The 24,117-nt window shown below is 38.2% G+C and overlaps 1 protein-coding gene and 1 pseudogene across 5 annotated transcripts in view; one reads left to right on the top strand and one right to left on the bottom strand.

Moving 5' to 3' along the window:
* SLC24A3 (solute carrier family 24 member 3) overlaps positions 1–24,117 on the top strand; it is a 454,104-nt gene that overhangs the window by 7,501 nt on the left and 422,486 nt on the right. Inside the window, exons 1-2 of one of the 5 annotated variants that reach the window (XM_016146151.2) lie at positions 15,929–21,964; positions 22,647–22,762. The exons of 2 other annotated variants lie outside the window; for them this stretch is intronic. The gene's annotated coding sequence lies outside the window, so the exon portion shown is untranslated. 2 more of the 5 variants (XM_016146152.2, XM_016146149.2) reach the window with 2 other exon arrangements.
* LOC118610572 lies at positions 311–429 on the bottom strand (annotated as a pseudogene).

Here is a 24,117-nt window from a genome sequence, read left to right on the forward strand (position 1 = left end):
TTCTTTTTGTTTGTTTTTTTGTTTGTTTGTTTGCAGTGAGGATGGATTACTTTGGTGTGTTTTGAGTGGTTTAATTTTTCTTTAAACTAAGGAACCTGGTTATTTTCTTTTTTTTTTTTTAGAATGGTACAAATTAATTTAATTGTTTTTACCTTGTTGATTTTGTGACAATTTATATTCTTTCATATAATCAAATATACATTTATTTGGAACCATTGTATATCAGGTAGTATGCTATTCACTGAGAATACAAGGATAAATCCATATTTAAGAAGAAGAGTTTGTTTGTTTGTTTGCTTGTTTGTTTTTATGCCTATGGCACCTGGTCTTCCTAGGTGGTCTCCCATCCAAGTACTAACCAGGCCAGACCCTGCTTAGCTTCCCATCTCAGACAGGATCAGGCATGTTCAGGGTAGCATGGCTGTAGACAAGAAGAGTTTTGAAAATTAGAAAAATACAGTGAAACCAAAAGAAAGATCAGCCACCATCACATTTCTAAAAATATCATTTTTAACTAGTGTGATCCTTTCAAATATATACTTATATCACTTACACATAAATACGGTGTTTTTTATAAAAGTGGACTCAGGTTGTATATATTCCTATAACCAGACATTTTATTTCACTTAACAGTATACCATGTAAATCTCTCCTTATGAGTAAATATACTCTATGACATAATTTTAATATAATATTCTGTTGCATAGATATGCCACTATTTATTTAAACAATGCCCTGTTCTTAAGAATTTAGTATAATTTTAATTTTGTACATTTATTTCTAAATACTACAGAGGACTTCTGCATAGTTAACCCATTTAAATCTAATTTTTTTCCTTAGGATAAATTCCAAGTACACTTTTTTTTTTAATTTAGTTTCAAGTATACAGTACATTGGTTAGACATTTAAATTATAAAATGATCCCCCTAATTGCTCCTTCTCTCCTCTGGTTTTCCACCCAGCCAATATATTAATGCTAACTGCATTCCTTGTGCCATGCTCCCCATCCTCGTGACCATCTATCAACTACTAATTTGTACTTCTTTAACCCTTCACTCCATTCTTCCAGTCCCTCAAGCCCTCCACTCTGTCCATCACCAAATTGTCATCTATATTTGTGTTTTTGATTAGTTGGTTCTTTTTCTTCCTTAGATTTCACATATAAGTGAAATCACATGGTGTCTATCTTTCTCTATTTCATTCAGCATAATAACTTCTAGATCTATCCATGTCATTGCAAATGGTAGGATTTTATTTATTTTTTTAATGGCTGAGTAATATTCCATTGTATATATGAACCATAATTTCTTTATCCAGTTGTCTGTTGATGGGCATTTGGGTTACTTCCATAATAGTTACTTCTTAACTATTGTAAATTGTGCTGCCATGAATATTGGGGTATATAGATCTTTATGAAGTATTGTTTTGTTTTGTTTTGTTTTTCAGATAAATACCCAGAAGTGCAATTGCTGGGTCAAAAGGTATATCCATTTTAAATTTTTTGAGAAATCTCCATACTGTTTTCCATAGCGGCTGTACCATTTGCAATCCCACCAACAATGTACAAGGGTTCCCTTCTCTCTGCATCCTCTCCAGCATTTGTTCTTTGATTTATTGATGATAGACATTCTGACAGGTGTCAGGTGACATCTAATTGTGGTTTTAATTTGCATTTCTCTGATAATTAGTGACCTTGAGCATCTTTTCATATGTCTGTTAGTCATCTGTATTTCCTCTTTGGAGAAGTATCTGTTCAGATCTTCTGCCCATTTTTTAATTGGATTGTTTGGGTTTTTTGTTGCCGTTGAGTTGTATAAGTTCTTTATGTATTTTGAATATTAACCTCTTATCAGATGTATCATAAGTGAATATCTTTTCCCAGTCAGTGGATTGTCACTTTTTTTGTTGATAGTTTCTGTTGCTGTACAAAAGCTTTTTAGTTTGATGTAGTTCCATTTGTTTATTTTTCTTTTGTTTCCCTTTTAGCAGTATCAGAGACTTACTGCCTATGTTTTTTTTTTTAGAAGTTTTATGGTTTTGAGTCTTACATTTAAACTTTAAATCCATTCTAAGTCTATTCTTGTATATGGTGTAAAAAGATGGTTCCATTTCTTTCCTTTCCTTTCCTTTCCTTTCCTTTCCTTTCCTTTCCTTTCCTTTCCTTTCCTTTCCTTCCTCTCCTTTTTTTTCCTTCCTCCCTCCCTCCCTCTCTCTTTTCTCTTTTCTTTTCTTTTCTTTCTTTTCTTTATTTTGCCTGTATCTGTCCAATTTTCTCAACACTATTTATTGAAGAGACTTTCTTTACCCCATTGTATATTATTACCTCCTTTGTCTTATATTCAGTGAGCGTATAGGCATGGATTTATTTCTGGGCTCTCTATTCTGTTTTTATACCCGTACCATGCTGTTTTGATTACTGTAGCCTTGGAATATAGTTTGATATCAGGTAGTGTGATACCTCCAACTTGGTTCTTCTTGCTCAGGATTACTGTGGCTATTCGGGATCTTTTATATAAACCTGGTCATCTTTTTATAGAAGCAGTGTGGATAAAGTGCAGGAGTTCTAATTCAGGAGTAACTATCCCATCTAGAAGGTTCCTAGGGAGGCGAATAGTGAATAAGAAAAATTAAACATACATACATACATACATACATACATACTAATACATAAATATACACACATACATTTTGAGATACTGTTTGTCTCAGTTACTATTGCTGCATAACAAACCACTCCAAAAGGTAGTGGTGTAAAACGATCATTTTATTTTTTTGCTCACGGATACTTTGGGTCAAGAATTTGGATAGAGAGTAGTGGGGAATGGCTTGTCTCTGTGCCATTATTTCTGGGGCTTCAGCTGGAAAAATTGAAAGGCTAGATGACTTGTCAGCTGGGTCTACAGTCATCTGGTGACAACATCACTCCCATGTCTGGGGTGGATGCCAGTTGTTGACTGGACCCTCTGCTGGGCTTTCAACAAGAACACCTACACGTGTCCTGTCCATGTGCCTTGCTTTGAACTTCCTCAAAGTATGGCAGCTGGGTTCCAAGAGAACAAGGTAGAAGTGCATGGCTTTTTTATGTCTTAGCCTCAGAAATTACATGGAATCACTTTCACTGTTTTCTGTTGGTCAAGGCAGTGAGAGATGTCAGCTCAAGTTCAAGGAGAAGAGACATTTTTGCCAGCATTTACTCAATGGAGGAGTCTCAGGGTACATGGTAAGGAGAGCATATGCAATGAGAGATATTGTGGTTATCTTTGGAAAACCGGGGATTCAAAGAGAAAATAACTTAGGAGTGATTGTAGACTTTTCCCTAGATGGTAAATGGTGAATAATGCATACATACACACATGTGTGTATATATGTAATTTTTGAAATACATTCCAATTATGAAAACATTTCTACTCATCTTAACAGGTGTTGGGTCCAGCAGTGGTATTTGAAAAGAAGCCTGCAGTGGACATTTGAATTGCAAATGTCAGTTGTAGGTCTGAGATCCCATCTTTAGCTTTGTGGTTTTCCATTCTCAGAGGACCATAACTGCAGCTTTTTGTTCCCTTGAGGGAGGCGTTGGCAGATTCTCCAGCTTTATCTCCCGTTCCCTTTCCATGCTTCACCATTCTGGCCTTTCTTCTGCTCCTCAAAAGAGCAATGCTTCTTGCTTCTTCTGGCCTCAGACCTCAAGCATGTACTGAAACCACTGTCACCACCATAGCTAGTTAATCCTTCATCCTTTACTTTCTGCCCCAAGATCTTCCTGACCAGTTTCAGGCTCCCATTTTGCTCTCTGAGCAGACTCTATTTTCCTTTCATAGCATTTATCACGGGTGGCAATTATGTATTTCTTTGGTTATGATTTGAGTAACATCTTCTCTTCACCAGATTCTAAGGTCTAGGAGTTCAGGGACCCTATGACCTTTGTTTACCTTTGTCACTCAGCCCCATAGTACATGCTCAACGATATTTGTTAAATAAAGAAGCTCTTTTAATTTCCAAACTAGAGTGCTTGTGATAAAAAATTAACTATAGTGTGTTGGGAGCTCTCTGGCTGGCACACACCTTATTTTTATGATTTACAATTCTGTCTCCAATCCAGCAAATTTGATGTTGTTACTCATTTTTCATGAGCTAACACTGAGTTGCAGAAAGGTGAATGCCTTGCCCAGTATCACTTCATTAAGTGGCGGGATTTGAACTCCAGGTCACCTGCATCAGAGCTGCATGCTTCTGTATTCCCTAGCCTGGGCTTAGAAGGACATGAATAGAATATGGGAATCACACTGCCTTTTTCAGTCAGCCAGGGAGTGAAGGAGTAACAGAAGGTTGCTTTCATAGAAGCAGTATTTTAGAAACACATTGCTTTTCAACCTTTTCTATTTTCTGCCTAAACATATATAGATGTGTCTCTTTCCTCCTGGCTTTTCTTAGCTGCTCATCAACCCAGATTTTTTCTCAGAGATTTCCTCTACTCTCATGCCTCCAATCCTTGTGGGAAGATTTTTTTTTTTTACACTGGAGAGTTGGCAAAGCCAAAAGTTTGCAAAACCAGCCATTTGCTAAGAATTCCAAGGCCTGATGGAAGTTGGCTGATAGGACAGGATTTTGGCAACTCTATTTTTCTTTAAGGAGATTTCTTTTCCTTGAGTCAAATAATTCTTTTTTTTTGGGGGGGGGGATAATAGTATACAGATTTTTATAATGGAGAAACTGAGGTAAGAGGGGTTCAGAAAATATCCCTGAAGTCACATAGCAAATGGGTGATTCTGCCAGGAAGATAATTCTAGTTTTTCTGGCCTTTTCCTGCCTTCAGTTTCTGTAGAACTTTTTTGGCAGTGATTTTTATTTTATTGTTTGCAATGGTTTAGTCGTGTTGTTCTGTAGGATTTAGAATTTGAAGTATTAAGGATTCAGGTGGAAGAAGGTTTTCCTTTAATGAAATAGTGATGGGCAGCATCCAGGCAGTTGTAATCACTGAGTCATCATTTCTCAGGCTTGGATGAGATTTCATTATTTCTCCCAGACTCTCCTCTGTGGCTACAGGTCTCATAGGGTCCACTTGCCATTCTCTTTTCATCCTCTTCTGACTTGGAAGTAATGCTTCTTCTCATTGCTATGAGTCCTGGGGGTTTCCCAAACATCCTCGTCAGTTTCCCCAACTCTGCCCACCTGTTAAATGGTCCCTATATGAAACTCTTTTTGGTACCACCCCTTGAGTGAGCTTCTTTCTAGACCCCAGTGGTATAAGATACAAGGACCTCCATTCATTCAGTCATCAATAAACACTTGTGGCTTTTTGCTGATTGCTTGTGTGACAGTGGTGTCTGAGAGGGGTAACCAGAATATTGTGTCCTCATGGTGCTCAGATGTTAGTGGGAAGAGAAGCATTGAACAATGAATTTTCAAGCACTATAAGATATATGAATGAGGAATACACAGGCATGGAAGAGGTATTGCTGGTCAGGAGAAGCTTGAACCTGGAAAATAAAAGAAATTAGGTTGATAAAGAGTGGGGACAAAAAAGCGAACGCATAGAAAAATGGGCAGAAGATACAGGTCGGCAGTTCACAAAAAAGCAATTGCAAATGACCAAGAGACACAAGTAAAAGTCCTCAGCCTTAATAGTAATCAGTAAATTTTAAAATGATAAAATACCACTTTTGAACATCAGATTGGCAAAATGGAACTATCAAGTGCTGGCAAAAGTGCAGAAGAGACAGCTTCTCTCATATACTGCAGATAGGCATATAAGTTGGGACCCCAAGCATCATGAGAGGCTGCAATAAGGGGATCAGTTTTTAGGCACAGACTCCAAATGAAGTCTTGGCCTTTTAATGAAATTGATATATAGAAAGAACGGAGGCGGGATTAGAATGGCAATCTGTAGATATTTGCGGCCTGGACAGAAACTCTGTCTACTTCGACCCATCTGTGACCATGGAAGGTGTTGGTCATGGCCTTTTGAACTCTAGAGTTTAGAGATTAGGTGGGGGTTCGAGGGAACGGGGAATGCCTTTATCTTTCTGGAGCTGTCCAAGCCAATATGAGTTGCTTATTTAAATTATGAAATCTAGCCATTATTTCTTGCCAATCACCGTTTCTAGGAGAGAGTAAACAAAGTAAACTCATTTGTGACCTAGATTAGGGCAATTTCACATTTGCAATTTTGTGTTTATCTCCTCATTGTACTTTTGTGATTCTGCATTGTCTGACCTTAGCAAGAGTCATTTTCACTGTAGTGAGCCAGTCGCCACCGCATGTGGAGGACAAGAAGTAACAAGCTAGTTTCTTGAGTAGGGTTTAAATGTAAGAGTGATGTGGGTGAGGAAATGACAAGCAGAAAGGGGATGCCATAAGATGACACTAAGAATAGTGCCGTTTTTAAGTGAGAACGTGGCACATTCATTTTTGGAATTCTGACTTCGATTACTGGTAGGATATTTAGATAAAATATTGTGAACTGTTGAAAGCCAAGATTATAAGCAGTATGGCTACAAATTAAAATCTGTGAGTAGAATACATAAGAGTGAAATTGGTATCTTTAGTTAGCTCTGTGGGGCTCAATCTTGTCTATGTATTGTAATCACCCCATGTTGTCTTTAAATCTTACTCATGTCTGGCCTACCCACCAGAGATTCTGATGTAATGCTCTGGGTTGTAGCCTGGGATTTTTAAAAAGTGAGGCAAATAACTTCAATGTGCAGCTGAAACTGGGCACCACTGGGTTAGATCAATGGTCAATATTCACCTTATCCTAGCCATGCCAGTAGTCTTCGTAGCTGAGCTGTGAAATACACTGGGGTTAATTTTTCTGTCCTCAACATGAATTAATATTGGTTTGCTTAGTTTTCTAAGCCTTTACCACTAATTTGAAGCCCAAGCTTTCCTCCAGTTCCTTTCATCTCTTCATATATACAAGGCCATTAGATATTCTGTCCAGTTCTCTTTACCAGATTCTTTTGTCCTGGTCTAGCCTGGAGTGGTTGCTTGTTAAATTTTCTGCCAGCTATTATCTCTCTTCAGCTTCTTCCTGCATTTTTTTTCAGCTCTCCCTATGTTGAAAGCCCTGTATCCTGAAACCCATGTACGTGTCTTTCTTAGTTTATTCCTTCATTTGTGGTATACATTTTTGGGGATCACACATTCCAGGTACCTCCTAAAACAGAGGTGTGGAAATAAGAAAATTAAGATTTGAGACAGTGTGGGTTTGAAAATATATCCATTCTATTCCGACACCCAGAAGACATTTAGGCTGGGTCAAGAATTTCAGTTAGAACACCTTTTTTTCACCCTCAGAATTTGAAGGGATTGCTCTGTTGTCTTCTAGCATCCAAGTATCACCTCTGAGAAGATGCTGTTCTAGTTTTTATTTTTTTGTGTGAACCCTGTTTTTTCTATCTAAGGTCATGCTTGCTCTTGGCTTTGCTCCTAATGTTCAGTCATATCATGCTTATATGACTGTAATGGTTCTGTTTTCATGAATTTTTCATGCATTTCCTGGTTCTTTTAATCTGGAAGTTTATGTCCTTCAAATCTAGGAACTTGTCTTTTAATTCTTTCCATTTTAAGTTCTCTCTTCTCTCTTCTGGATTGTCTTATTTGGATGTTAGACTTCCTGGGTTAATCTGATTATTTCAAAATCTCTTTTATCCCATTTTTTCCTCAGCCCTTTGCTCTGATTACTATAGATTTTCTTAACCAAATCTTTCAATTCTAATACTGAGCTTTATAATTCTGCTGCTGTGTTTTTTATTCCCAAGAACTCTGTTTTTCTCCAAAAGTTATTTCTAGTAGCATTCTGTTCTACTTCAATGATACAGTATCATCTCTTATATCCCTAAGTATATTGAAAGTGTATTTGAAATTTTTCTTTTCTCTGTATGGACTCTGTGTGCTGTTGTCTATTTGCCTTATTTTGTTTTTCATATTATGTGCTTTCTTTGAATGTCAAATGATCTTTGGTGTGTACTCATATTTAAGAAGCCATTAAAATGATGATTGGAAACTACAAGGAGGAGGGCTTGATGATTGTGTGTCTGTAAGGTGATCTGACTGAGCCATGTCATTGGGTAGTGCTCCATGTCTCTAGTTATAGTTCTTTATCAGGGGTGGTCAGATTTCCTAGAGAAGGATCACCCAGTGTCCTGACTTGAGGGAAAAGACCTGGGGGTCCAGTGGGAGAAGAAGTTTGAGTAGAGGGGATTTGTTCAGCAGAAACATTCTCCTAGACTCAGGACATTGTCTCAAGGACAACTATGAGTATGAAAGAGTTGAACAGTTTATTTTGATACATTGCAGGACCATTCCAAGTTATTTAAGTCTTCCTTTCTCCCTCCCTTCCTGTCTTCCTTCCTCCTTTCTCTTTTAGCTACTATACACATGAAACTGGTAAGAGTTGTTGCCTCCTGAAAGGGCTAATAGTCAGGGCTGGCGGTGGGAGGCATAGTTTTCACCATATACTTGTTTTTAATTGAAATTTTTATTGAGCTACTTACTTGTGGACTCACACGTAGTTGTAAGAAATAATACAGAGAAATTCCTTGTATGTTTCCCCCAGTTTCCTCCAAAATTCCAGTATATCATAACCAGGGTAGTGACATTGATATAATCCACTAACCTTATTCAGGTTTCCCCAGTTTTATTTGTACTTGTGTGTATGTGTGTGTTAAGTTCTGTGCAGTTTTATTACTTGTGTAAGTAACTGTGATCCCCACAGTCAAAATGCTGGATAGATCCAACATCACAGGGATAACCTGTGTTGCTCATTTATGACTGCACGAATCCCACATACCTCTCTGTGCAAAAGGAATTGTTAAGTAACTCCTATCACCTATTCCAAAATAAATTTAATTTAAAAATTACAGCTTTAAGAATTAAGGGAAATTTCACCATAATGTTGCTTTACACAAAAGGCTACTTATAAGTTGAAGGTGGGACATGGAGAGTTTTCTCAATTGTTGCCATTTTATTGCTTTCAGGTATGGTAACCTGAGCTAAATGTAAGATAAAGGTCACACATGATTAGTTAACAGTTTAACGGACAGTTTTTTCTGTCATTGGCACAATATGTCCGAATGAATGCTTCATGGAAATAGTTTATTCAAGTCATTTGTTCATTCAAGCAGTTTAACCACACTCCTTACAATATTACTTTCAACATGATTCATTTCCTAGAGTATTCAATGTCTGAGGAGACTGATATGAAAGAGAATTTGAATTGAGGCCAGACCCAGATTTTCCTATTCCATGCTTAGTAAATACTTACGGAAAAAAGAGCAGAAAGTTAAGGTTAGAAATACATTTAATACAAACTCTTGGTGAAATTATTTTAAATTCTGAAATGTTTCTGAAGTGCTGGAATCTTGTTGGCAATTATTTGGCATGCAGTATAGTTAGTAGAAGGGGAAATTTAGGGAATTTCAAGGATGAGCTACTTCTTGTAGCAAGTAATATTTGTTTATTCAAGAGCATGCCCATTGTAAGGGTAACACCTACTGCTATATAACTTTCCAGGAATCTGAACAAACTAGAGGGTCCAACAGCAATGCTTGAAAATGCTCAATTCATTGTTTGCTGCCAGAATTGAAAAATTATGATTATTCTACATATTTTAAATTCAATTGGTGGAGAGATGGTATCTCAGTGTTTTAGTTTGCCTATCTGCTTTGCTAGTGAGGCTGAATATTTTTTTTTAATGTTTATTGGTCATTCCTATTTCTTTGTGGAAAAAATTTGTTCATGTGTGTTCTCCATTTTTTTTCTAATGGGTTAACAGTGTTTTCCTTAATGATTTTTGAGAGATATATTCTGTATATAAATTGTTTATTCGAATTCAGAAGTTTTGCTTATGGTTTGTTTGTTTTTTGGCATACAGAAGGTTTTCATTTTTATCTAGTCAAAACTATATCTTTTTCCTTGTTTGTTTTCACTGTTTTATTCTTAGATCCAAGATCTGAATCATATGTTAATTCCACATCATTCGTTATATGTTTTCCCCATTTTTATGGTTTAATTTCTTAAAAATTTAACGCTACTTATTTGAAATTTATTTTAGCATAAAGTGAAGATGTAAATTAAATAAATAAACAAGTTTAACAGTTAAATTGTTTATTGAATCTTTACTTTACCCACACATTTGTGGTACCACCTTTATTCCATGTTTGTTCTCTTATGTACAAAAGCAGTTTCTGTGATGTCTCTTTGGTTCAACTTATCCATTAATTAATTGTTATAGTTTATTAGCTTGTTAATTATCAATAGACAAGATTGCTCTTGTTTTGGGAAAAAATAATTTGCTTTATCACTCATTTGTCCTTCCAGGTAAACTTTAGAATCTCTGTCAAATTTTGGCCAAATACCTGTGGGCTTTGACAAGTATATAAATAATTTGTAGAAAAAGTGTTTTTTTTACCACATTAATTCTTCTCATTCATAATGAGCTTCTTCATGTGATCCAAGGTTTAAAATGATCTGCCAAGATCCATGGTTATCTCCCTCTTACATTTGTTTGTAAAACTTAATCTGGTATTAATTTTTATTGTTATTTCATTTTTATACATTCTTTCAAATATTTGTTTTTTATAATTTATTCTTAATTTTATTATTTATATTTGATTAAGTTTTAAACTACATAAATAATAAAAACAAGTTTGTTATACAAACCAATACCTTGTATTATACGCCACATTTACAGTTATTTGCTATTATAGGGAATTTTAAAATTCATGCTGTAGTTGAAAAGGTTTTTACTGTTGGCTGCTGGTTAAATTAGTTATTTTTCTTTATGTTATGAAAGTTGTCTTCTGCTTCTAGTTTTCTAAGCATTTTTAAAAATTCAGCCATGAATGATGTATGTGGTCAAATGCCTTATTAACATTTATTGAAGTGTTTTATATAACATACTGTAAATAAATATCCATTTTAAGCTGCTCCTGAAGTAAACTGTAGATAGCCATGATATACTTTTTCTTTTAATATGATGTTCGATTTGATTTGTTTGTATTTTCCATAGAATTTTTGCTTTTATATTCATGACAGATATTGACCTAAAGCTGCTTTGCCAGGTTTTGGTGTTAGCATTACGCTAACTTTACAAAACAAATTGATGATTTCCATGTTCTTTCATGTTCTAGAATATTTTATGAAGCATGGAAATGATTTGTAACTTTATAATTTGAAAGAACACTTATAGTACTTTCTGGCCTATGGTCTTCTTGAAGATAATTTTGGACAAACTTTTGATTTCTTCCATTGATACTTTTCTGTGTAGTTGATTTTTTTTTTCGGGGAAATACCAATTTCATTAAAATTTCTAAATGAACATAATTATACACTGCATTTAAAAATTTTAACTTTGTCCTATAATTGTGATTGCATAACATTTTATCATTACTAACGTGTTTCTCTTTATTTCCTTTATCAAAATTGACTGTATTTGTCTTCATTAATTTTGGAAGGTCCACCTCTTGAGTATCTTTACCGGTTTTGTTTTTTCCCCTATTTTCTGAGTCAGTGATTACAGCTTTAGTAGTACTTTAACATCTTCTCTTAATTTCTTTGTTTTCCTAATATTTTGAACTAAGTGCTTTATTTGTACATATATTTTTCTTACTAATGATGTATTTGACTTGAAGGGTGGCTTTAGACTCGTAAGTGTTACAATGTCATGTAGTTATCATTGTATTTTTCAAATAGTCTTGTAATTCTAGTTTTGTTTTTTTTTATGTGCAATTATTTAGGAGAGTGATTTTTTAATTTCTAAGTTGTCAAAGTGCTTTTATGTGTATATTTTAAAATATCAATTTCTAACTTTCTTCCATTTTGTCCAAAGAATATGACCTTTAACTGTGGCTTTTCATTAGTTTTGGTTGTCTTTCTTTGGAACATGAACTATTTGTAATTTATACAGCCATTTGTCTGTCTTCTATGTTTATCATCTTCTCTTTCATTATTTTCTTCTTTTTGTCATTTCCTCTTCATTCTGCACAGGTTTCTAAATTTTTTTCTCAGTGATCTTCAGCACTTTGAGTTTGCTCTACTACCTTTTATTCCATTTGTCTATTCATTTCTGTTTTTTAACCATTTCATATATTGTTTTCCCCCTTATTAGTTAGTTTCCATTGTAATCTTGGCCTTTCTGTCCATTTACATTTTTTCTTTCATATAGCCCATGTTTTCTTGCATATCATTGAGATTTTAAAATAGATTATTTCTAAAATTTACTTCTACTTTCTGTAATAAATCATTTTTGGAAGTATAGTATTCTTTTTTATGTTGCAGAGAATTTTCAAAATTTGTTTTGAGTTATTCACCTTTGAAAGAGAAAATTCAGGCCCTGGGTATTCCTGTTGTCAGGGAGAGAGAAACTTTCCTTTATCCTTCTAGGTTCTTTAGCTGGTCTAATAATTAAATCTACATGAGACAGATTAATAAGAGAAAATAGCCAAATTTAATTACATACATATGCATGGGAACCCCACATATGTGTGAGAATCAGAGATGCCACATACATAAGAGGTCTGAGGACAGAAAGTTAAAAAGAGATATATATGACCTTCTGCATTAAGAATGAGGTAAAGTGCCCTGGGGCTTCGGAGGAAGAGAAGAAGGTGGTTGCAGGATGATAAGAAGATAAACTGTGCAGTAATTTGTAGTTTGCCCTGCCGCATAGATAGGTTATAAAAAGTTGTTTCTGGTGATAGCTCTTATTATGGACAAAGTCCCTAATTTAAATTTTTGGAATGATAAAAGTTTCTTTTATGAGCCTGCAGGGTCTTGATTGTTTTCAGCTCAAAATAAATCACTCGCTAGAGTTGCCTATTTTGAGGAGGCCTGTTCTGAACTCCTTCATTGTGAATGGACCTTCCTGGTCCTCCAGAGCACTTACCTTGCCACACTGTTTCAGGTTCCTGCTGGCATATCTTCAGTTGAAGATGTGGTTGGTGTTTTTGGTCCTTGACTAAATTCTATTTATGTTGTGTGTTCTAGGGTGACTCAGCTTGAGAGGGTTGTTTCTGCTACCTCGTAGTTTGAATATTTAGCTGGAGCTTTATTCATATAATTCCAATCAGTTTATAGTTCTTTCTAGTTCTTCCAACTAGAGACAATACCTTACAGTCTACCATCCCAGTTTGTATCCTTTCTGTGATTCTTTCTATCTCTTTTCTTATTTGTTAGTCTCCAGAAGGCAATATGCCCTTTTTCCCTGGTTGAGTTGCATTTCAAGGAATTTGGGTCTCTTAACGGATGAAAAGACATGTTCATGGTATGGGGGTGCCCGTGAAAGCAGTTCCTTTCAGCAGCATGTTTCCGAAATAGGGGTTCATACCTGGGGATTAGTGTGTCACCTCATGTGATCTACCTGTCATGTCCCATTCTTGTATTTTAGGGGCTCGTCCACACTCAGCATCTTTTTATGTTATTTCTTTATTTCCTTAAATGGGAATACAGGAAAGGGCAGATCACATGCTGTTGGCTAATTACCATAGCATCAGAATGCCTGTTCAGATTTTAGCTTGACATTGTTAGTTTGTTACAAGATGAAGAAATTTAATTCATGGATAGAGAGATTCAGGAACAGCTGAATTTGTCTAATATTAACCAACTGATTATTCTGTTTTCTAGGTTCACACCTCTTTCACATAGTTTACCTCACTTAATAATCTCCACAAAACCATGTATTCAGTATTATTGTCCTCGTAAAGCAACTTGCCCAGAGTCTTACAGGTAGATAGTGGTACTTTCCACTGTGCTAAACATCTGTGTTTAGGAAAGAGGTAACTAGACATTTCATGCCAGAGAGTTCAACAAGAAGATACCCCATTGCAGAATACTGTCCTCCTTCCCCTCAGAAATGCCCATGTCCTAATCCTTGGAACCCAGGAATCTGTTATGTTACATGGCAAGGGGAAATTAAGGTTGCAGATAGAATTAAGGTTGCTAATCAGCTGACTTTGAGATGGGAAGATTATCCTGGATTATCCAGATGGGTCCATTGTAATCGCAAAGGTCTGAATGGGGTGGGGGGTGGCGGTGGGAAGGCAGGAGGGGCAGAGTCAGAGAATGTGATGTGATGACAGAAGCAGAGATCGGACTGATGGGATTACTGGCTTTGGAGATGGGAGTGGGCCATGAGCCAAGGAATATGGGTACCCCCTAGTAGCTGGAAAAGGCAAGGAACAGCTTTGCTGACACTTGGAATTTAGATCAATGAGAATCCTGTACAACTTCTGACTTTTAAAACTGTAAGATTTGGGGCTGTATTAAACCACTAAGTTTGTGGGAATTTATTACAATAGCAACAGGAAGCTAATATACTCAGCGTATCAGATATTGGCCATGGTTCTCTGAAAAGCAGGAACAGAATGCCCTGGAGTGATTGACTCTGTGCACACCACGCAGGCATTTCTGTGAGCAGTTACTGTGTCATTCATTGTTTGGTGTACTATATATTCATTTTCTCATTGTGCTGCTATTACCCTGTACCAATGAAAATGTCAGTTCGTGGGAGAATGAACTTCATCTGTTGTGTTTACTGCCTTGTGCTCAGTGCCTGAAATGGAAGAGAAACTCCATAAATATTTGTTAGATTGTTACTTTTTGCCAAGATAACATTGTATCAACTAAATAGAACTTAATTTGTATCCTTGATGGAATATTGCCAACTATGTTAGTAACAGAAATAGAAAGAAAGAAGAAATTAAGTTAAAGTTATGCCACCCTCTGAGATCAAATATTAATTTTCAGTATTCTTTCTAGTGTTTGATTGTGTGCATAAATAATTTTTATATAGGTGGTAGATATTCCTCACACAATGAATGATCCTCTCATAAAATAAGGTGGGTGGTCATCATAAAATAAATACAGTGTTGTATGTTGCATTTTGACTTACTGATATGATGTTCCATATTGCATTTTTATGACAACATATTTTTAATAAAGGCAACTGTCAGTTATTTTATAATTACCATTTCACAGGCTGATTGGCATTCCATTGACTATATAGGAAATTCTATTGAACATATATTGAATATACATAATTAATTATTGTTGGTTATTTAAAATATTATAGGCTATTTAAAATATTTTATTATTGCTGATTAAACATCTTTGTGCATGTGTGTGTTCCAAGTCACTGTAACTTTATGATTACTGTATTTGTAGTGATACAATGTGTCCCAACTAACTGGTAGAGCTATATGGAGAATGTCTGTGGAATTATAGGACTTGCATATTTTTTCATATAGAGCTCTGTCCACTAGGTTCCCTGTCTTAGAGTGTTTTTGAATGACTTTTTAATTTCATTTTAACTTATTATCAAGATGTGCTCTGCTTGGCCTCAGGTCCCCACTGTATCTCTTCAACCTCAGACTGCATTTCTACCTAAAATTATTCCTCCTCAGATATTACCAGGACCTCTACAATGGCTGGAAGGCAAAAACAAGGTGTTAACGGGACACTAATGGCAAAGAAGTAGCACTAACTTGGAAAACAGATCAAGAGAGTGACAAGTATCAGACAAACGCATCTGCTTAAAATGTCACATGATGACCCACACTTTTTTTAAATAGACATTTTGTTTTTCTTATCTTCTGTTCTCCACGGTTGCTTCGGTTTTCCTTCATGCTGACTGCTCCTCTGATAACAAAATAAGGAGGAAACAAAGTTTTAACCGTTAACTCAATTTCTCAAGAGTAGTGAGAAGTCCAGTGTGGGGGAGGAGATCCTTCAAGGCTCCCTCTGGTTGTACAGGCCAGCAGTGTTAACAGAATTACAAACAACAGCTGTAAGCCTGGGAGGAGAAGGATGTCTAGTCTGAGGCAGATCCGTAGTGTTGTTTTGCCTAAGATGGCAAGAACATTATCCTTCAATTTCGAGCCAAGAAAACCATAAATGGACACATCTTGTCCTGTCTGGTAAAGGATGCTCCTGAAGGCTTCTGGGGTGCCATACTATCTCTTGATGGCTCTTTCACCCAGATGTTTGGGGGTTTTTTTGATGTTTTTTTTTTTTTTTTTAGTCCATTGGGAAGTAGGGTCGGAAGGAAAGGAGGAAGGGGAGATAAGAGGTATGCTTGCATGGGAGCGTTCTTTTCTGATGAACATTCTGAGTGTCAGCACGGAATTAAGGTTTATTTTAGGAGACACCAGGAATGAAATCTTTTATGTTGATATTGTGCAGGACTGATCTCTATTGTTCCGTCATGAAGGACAGTAAAACTTTACCATCCTCTGTATCTTTATTATTTCTGCTATGAAAATAGTCATGGATAGGAAACTTGGCTCATGGTCCACACAGGAGTACCGGATCGTGAGTCTGAAGACAGAGATTCTAGTCCCACTCCTGCTACTAACCTGCATATTTGCTTTTGTTCTCAGTTTTCTCATCTGTAGAATGTGAACATTTACACTAAATTGTCTTTACATAGGTAACATTAAAGCTCTCTAATTTTATCAATAATTTTAAATCAATAATTTTAAAATGTAAAATTTTAAGCCTCTTGGAAGATGTTGGAAATATACTTCCTGCTACTTTACAGCCAGACAAATACAGTTTTGCTTCTGAGCATGCCCTCAATCATTATTCATTTCTGTTTCATGAGAATTACTCTCACAAATGTGAATTTTTTTGTGTTGATTTTAAAGAGCCGTTGAGATTGCACAGCTTGATAGATTGCTTCTGCATGTCATGCATTCTTACTCATAGTAGAAACCAGGGATTTTCAAAGGGCTTTGGATCAGTTAACATCAGTGTCACCTGACACCCCCTCCCCTATGAGCTTCCTAGACATGCATAGTCATGGCCCCTACCCCAGCCTGCTGAATCAGAGTCTTTGGGGATGGGAGCCAGGAAACTTTGTTCTAACAAGGTCTCTTACTGCATGTAGAAGTTTGAGATGCACTGCTGTAAGCATATCAAGCAAGTGCTGTGATTTTGCCTTTTGCACATGAAGAAAGCCAAAGCAAAGTGTTTTGCTCTTTGAGTGACTTTACTTCCAGCAGACCTCATGGGTTTCATTGCAAACGCCAAGATAGAGACCCTTCTGTCCTCAGGAAGCGACTGCTGCTCTTTCGAGAGCCTAAGGAAGTTAAGAGGGGAATGACAACATCCTTGGGGTGGAAAGGAAGATGGGATGGCACACCTTCTCCTTTCTACCCCAGGCTTGCTCCTCTCAGTCTCCAAGGGATGGTGCCTTTGCTGATTTCAGCAAGAGATGCAGGTTCATGAGAGCACCAGGAAGGCTTTGGTAGAGATGAATTATTTCTGAAAGGACTGAGAGGAGGAGCAACACCTGTGACAGTGATTTTATTTTTGTTACACAATATTTATTTTGAAGTTTATTCTGGGCTTTGATTCCAAGTCCTGTGGTAGCAGACGGCCCCCGACGGTCTGCCTGCTGGCATTGTCTTTGAGGATGGTGCCGAGGCCTGCATCTGGGAGGATGCTTCTTCCTGGAGCGACTTCCCTGAGCTTAGAAGAGGTCCGGTGGGTCCTCTTATCAGCCACACTGACAGAAGAGGTACCACTGTAAATAATTATAGACATTTATTAGTGTGGGTGATGAGCCCTGCCCATGTTATACTCTTCCCTTCCCAGTAAATGGTTTCATAAAGTTTTTCTCTGTTTATCAAGTCTTAGCTGGCACTTACCTGGAATATTGTGTGACAGTGTGAGAGCTTGTGGAATTGTTTCCTCGCTTGAAACTCACTCCCACTAAGTTAAATGCTGCTGAGCAGTGAATATCCTTACTCTTCTATTTTCTACTCGAAGAGTACTTAACTTGACTAATTTTTTGCATCCCCAATTACCTTTTAAACCTCAAAAATCATTTAACTAGGTTGCACCAGCCATGCCCTGCATGAGGACGTCCAGCCTGGGTAAGCAGGAGTGGAGACACTGGCATGGAGCTGCAGCGAGGAGAGGAAGGGCTCCTTTTTGCAAGTTTCCTTGAAGCTGTTAGGTACTTCTTCCCAGTCTGTGCACCCACGAGATTGGGGTACTCTCTGCAGTTCAGAGATATTACTTGGACTGGCAGTGTCCCGGTTCCTGTGAGATGCAAAGGACAATATTTATTTTCACTAAGATGGTCACCTTCATCTCCAAGTGTGAATATTTCTAAAACAAAACTTACCTTATCATGGACGTACCTCCCAAACCACGGTTGCTTTCTATTTAGGCTCCCAGGTGTGATGTCTGAGCATCTTGGATTCCTATGTCTTCACCAGTATCCAGAAAGCAGGATTTCTATACTTTCTTCCTTCACAGTGTCTTCCTCATCTTTCCTCTCACTTTGTCTACTCTCAGCTCCACCTCAGACCTGCACCTTCTGGCCCCTGGCTTCTTTGGTCTCTCAGCTCTCAGCCCTTTTCCAGCATATCACACTGGACCAACCTTCCTGATGTGGCGCTGCGATGGTCAGACGCATCTCCCTTTGAACATCCGCTAGTATTTCTGTTTCCTTCTACTTACAAAGATGTATTAGCTCAGACTATAACACAGATATTATAGACTGGGTAGCTAAAACAGCAGACATTTATTTATTAGAGTTCTGGAGGCTGGAAGTCTAAGATTGAGGCACCAGTAGAATCAGTATCTGGTGAGAGCTTTCTTCCTTCTCACTGTGTCCTCATGTGGTGGAAGGGGCAAGAGAGCTCTTGGGGTCTCTTTTATAAGAACATTAATCCCAATCATTAGGGCTCATGTTCATGACCTAAACACCTCTCAAAGGCCCCACCTCCTAATACCATCACCTTGAACATATGAATTTTGGAGGGAATACAAACATTCAGTCTATAACAAAGTTATACTGAACCTTGAAGCCTGTACTTCAAGCTTCAAAATTTGGCTCCAGCCTTCCTTGGAGATGGAAAGCCAGTTTCATAGCCCTTAGGGTCCAGGAGGCATATGTATTATAAGTGAATTTAACAGGATGGAACACTGGGTGACAAACCAAGTAAAGCTACAACCTTTGTTCATTCTTTCAGTATGACAGGCTCTCAAACATGTAATCACACCCCTCATTCAAGGCCTAACTCAAATTCTGTGTCTTTGCACCTTTTACTCCATCTAATGGTAAACTTTTATTTTTAAACTTATTCGTAATTTAATTTGCTATAATTCAACTGACTTTTATTGGGGAGACTCTCTTGGTACCATATGGAGCTCAATAAGAAACAGTCCCTGCCCTGGAGGCACACACAGTCCATTAGAAAAGAGAGACATGTATAAACAATAAATTCTAATGCCGCATGTGACATGCCCTTACAAAGAGCCAGGGGAATCTTCAGGAAGGGGACACCAGCTCTGGCTGGCAACACTGGGAAGCAGCACATACCAGAACTGGCTTGTGCATTAGCCTTTTAAAATTGTTATTACCAAACTAATTCCTGGGTTACTTCCTGCTGGTGAAGTTTAAGACATCACTGATAATGCTAATGTTCTATTTGAGCACTCCTAGCTTATCCTCAATATCAATGGCCCTGTCCAGAGTCATTCCATAATCAGTTGGGCATATCCCCATTTATATACATTTTTGTTTTCCATAGTAAATGTGTGGCATTTAATTGTGGTATGAATCTGAGTATTTCCTTTTGTATTTTGTTCTCATTCAATAGTATATGTTAGAGATTGATCTATCTTCTTTTTAATATTAGGATGCTGTCTCAGGATATCTTGTCCACCCTCAGGATATTTTCTGCTCTTTTCACTGGGAGCTACCTTCCCCAGCTCCCCTGCCCTCTGTCTTCTAGGCAGGTTCGGCCAACAGGAAGTACAGGAGAGAGAGAAAGAAGGAAGGGCATCTCCTTTCCCTGCACCTCACTTCTCCAACCCACTTAAGACACCCTCCCTGGCTGTGACTTCATTTATGCTGGAAGCTCCTTCCTTCATGATCTGCTGATAACCCCTTCTCTCTCTGCCTTTCCCATTTTAGGGATGCCGACAGCTTCCCATTGTTGCTAATCTCTGAGTTGCCCCACCAGGCTGTTCAGCTTCTAAGCTACTCCATCACCTATACAGCCAATTCCCCGTGTTAAATTTCCTCCATTTGAAGTACTTTGTTTTCCTCACTGGTCTCTGACTCATTCATGTGGACATACCAGAGGTGATTTTGCTTTTTAGCTCTTCCCATGATAGTGGACATTTATTTGAGTTGTTTGCATTGTTTTTCTCATCACAAATAGTGCTGTAGTTAAACATTCTTGCACACAGCTCCTGTGCCCATATGTGAGAGTAGTTTCTCTAGGTGACACTTAAGCAGTGGAGTCACCAGATCAGTTATTCACCTTGAAATCTCTTCAGTTAGCTTCTGGATCTCAAATGCCTCCACCTCTCTGTAGTACATAGTGGGTTGCTCTGCAGAGAAAAGTTTGCTAGGTAGCTGTTGGAAGAATGAATAAATGAATTTCTATTAATAGTTAGAGAAAGCAGTGCTTAGTTGACCTCAGATGAAATGCCTCCAAACCTTTTGACTGTTTTATGCCCTACTCACCTTGAACAGAGAACAAGTTATTTTGAGGGCCCCGTGCCCTAGAGAAGTTGTTGCAGGATCCAGGGTCTGTAGCTTTTTGTTGCTATTTTTAACTTAAACAACAGACATTTATTGTCTCACAGCTTTGGAGGCTAGTAGTCAGATCAAAGTTTTTGCAGGGTCATATTCTTCTGTGGCATCTTTTGTTGGCTCGTGGATGGCTGTCTGCTCTCTGTGTCTTCACGTTGCTTTCTCTCTGTGCATGTCTGCCTCTGGGTCCAAATTTTTCTTTTTTATAAGGTCTTCAGTCATAGTGAATTGGGGATAATCTCACCTACTGTCCTATGACCTCATCTTAACTAATTACACCTACAGTACAAACCTTATTTCCAAATAAGACCAAATTCTACAGTACTTGGGGGGTTAGAACTTCAGCATATGATTTTTGTGGGCACAACTCAGCCCCTAACACTGGGAAAGTAGACTCTCTGTCCTTCATCCATGAGCTTATCTCAAATGCTCAGCAATGGCTGGGTCCCCACTGGGATCTGACTGGAGATTTACCCCCAGCCCAGGGAGGTTCTGGCTGACTGGCCCAGTGTCTAGGAGTGGTGTCGTGGCTGGTGTAGAATGAATGCAGCATGTGTGAGGAAACCGGGTGATTTGGGAAAGTGTTGTGACTTTGAGGGTGGATTAGGTGTTGACAGCGAGCAATGTGGATTAAAACCATAAAATAATTCAAGGGAAGCAAAGCAGTTTGTGTCTGGAGAACCTCTCTATTCCTTCCTAGAGAGGCAGCAATAGGCTGGCCCATATTTCATTATTTGTTTCTGTATTCCACCTCCTTTTAATGTTTTTAGATTAAAAAAAACAACTTAAAATGAGCATCAAAGGTATATTGAAAGGCCAAGAGATGTGACAGAACACCCATAGATAGGGATGCATGTGTAGAAAAGGAGGGAGGAAATTTTGGGGATGGTGAATTTATAGCCCAGTGTCTAGGTTTCTAAACGACTTTTTAAAATAGTCGAGCTGGTAGAGATTTTCTCTTCTTCCCTAGGCTGTTATTCCCTAGGGAAATATCCACACTTCAGATACTTCCAAATCCTACAATTAACTTTTAAAAAGTAATATTAGTTATATAGCACTTGGTCTGAAATAGTGATAATGTGAAATTATGGCAATACCACAAACATTTGATGAGCTCACTCCTCATAGACACATAGGGCAGTGATCACATTGTGCCTTTATTTTTCCCATGAAGATTCTTTAAACTTTGAGTTCAGAGACCATCCAGGTTTTTGGAGCTGCAGATATTCATTCTTTCTCTTTTCCTCCCAAAGCAAACTTCTTTCTTGAGTGGAAGGAAATGGCATTGGACTAGGAATTGCAGAGCCTACTGTCAGGCTCTGGATGGAGTAGTGAGATTTGGTGAGCCAGCAGCAACATCTGCTCCTCGTGAGCCTCAACTGCCTGTCTTCGACTACTTTGCCACCTGTAAGTCATCTGGTAAAGGAATTTCATGAGAATTGCCTTATGAGGGGTCCCTTCAAAGTCACAGCAATCAGTGCTCTCCAGGGTTCAACATCTGTTCGTGTGACATGCCAGCTCAGCTTGGCTTCAGTCTCTGAGTCATTCAAAAGCCAGCAGGCCCAGTTTCAAATGTGAGGTGCAAATTCCATCCCTCACACATTCCCCATGTGTGGTACCCTGGTCTCTAGTTCTATGTCACGTCAGTAAACACATGTTGGAATTTGAACGGATGTTGATAGCATGAGTATCCATGTGTGGCTAAATTCAGTTGGGTTGAGATTTCCCACGGTGAAATGAAACTTAGGCAGAATGGCGAGATACAAATCATACAGCTCTCACGTGGGACTCTGATTTCATCTCCTTCTCGCCAAATGCCTGCACCCCCCAGCTCCCTTTCACTCACCTCAACTTTGGATTTAAGCCTTGGCTTGGCCTTGCTTTCATTGATTTTGCTTCAAGAGCCTAAGCCCCTCTTACATTTTCCTGCTGCCTTTTCTATTTTCAACCCAAATAAGAAATGACAAAGATGATTCCAATGAAAAGAGAATATGATTCATTTCTGTTACTTTTAAATAAGCTTTTTGAAGTTTAACATATGTGGAAAATTGTATCTATCATAAATGTATTACTTGATGAATTTTCACAGGCTTAACAGCTGCCAGGTCAAGAAACAGCAGGACCTGCACCCCTGAAGCCCCTCGTGGCCCTTTCTAGTCACCCCTACCCCAAGAGTGATCACTATCCCAACTTCTAACAGCATAGGTCAGTTTTGCCTGTTTTTGTGTGTCATTTCAGTATAAAAGATGAATATGTACTTTTGATGAATGTTATGCTTCTGAGATCCACCTACATCATTTTGACCAGTTGTAGATTATTCATTGTTGCTACTGACTAGCATTTTATTGTCAAATTGATGGACATCTGAGTAATTTCAGTACGAGTCGTGCTGCTCAGAATATTCTTATACGTGCCTTTCTGTGATCACATGTATGCATTTCAATTAGGTCTATACCCCAACGTTGATGTTTTATGATGGGTGTGTGGTTTGGCTTTAGTAGATCCTAATAAACAGTTTTCTAAAGTGAATGTACTTATTTAAAGTGTAACTTGAATATTAAAGTAAAGTGGATAATTGAGTTTGAACTTTATGGTCAGATCTGTTGGCCTGAAAGGCTTCATGGGCAAACCAACCACAGACAAGAGAGAATCCAGATTTTGAGGGTGGAGAAGTTGTTGCACCATGGTGTGCTCACCCTTGTTTGGTGTTGAATCCCTGCAGCACATGGGGTGGGGGTGGTTCCCGAAGGAGACACACTAGAGGCACATGCCTTGCCCTCTCAAGGCTGAAACAACAGTAATAACTATTACTAATATTATTGATTCTCCTCTACTCCTTCTTTCCTCCCTCCTCCTACTCTTCTTCATACACTTGTCTTTTTCTCTCCTCTCATAACATCTCCAAATAGGAGTTGTATTCCCATCCCTCACCCATCATACACACACTGTACACACACCACACACACACACATACAGTACACACAGATACACTACACACACATACAGTACACACAGATACACCACACACTACACACAGATACAGCACACACCACACACCCATACACCACCTCCCCCCCCAACACACATCCTTGTGTGTGGGAGGACCAACAACTGAGGTAGTAATGCAGTCAGGGGAATGAATCACAGAGTAGAGAGGTGTTAATCATATGGGAGAAAGTGCGATCACAACAACGAACTCTCAGAGAAAAGCTTATTTAAGGAAAAAAATACAGTAAGAATGAGTCTTTCCAGAATTACTGTGTCTGAGGCCAGGCCTGTGAGAGACAGTCTTCCTACACTCATGCCGAGCCCACATGAAGCAGACTGACTGGCATAAATGACCCAGAGACCCTCAGAAAGAACTAAGGCTATGGCATATTTTCTAGGTAGTGCACTGCTTTCTAGAAAGCACCTCCCCAGCTCAGGTTGGCCTGAGGCTGGGATCTGGAGCTTGGAATGGAAGGCCAGGGGTCAGAACACCAGTCTGGCTTCTGTCTCTACCACTCTGGGAGTGGAGGCTGCATCTTGGGTGACTGTTTCCTCATATGGGGTCTCATACC

The sequence above is a fragment of the Rousettus aegyptiacus genome, unplaced genomic scaffold (assembly GCF_014176215.1).
Source record: "Rousettus aegyptiacus isolate mRouAeg1 unplaced genomic scaffold, mRouAeg1.p scaffold_m13_p_12, whole genome shotgun sequence".
NCBI lineage: Eukaryota > Metazoa > Chordata > Mammalia > Chiroptera > Pteropodidae > Rousettus > Rousettus aegyptiacus.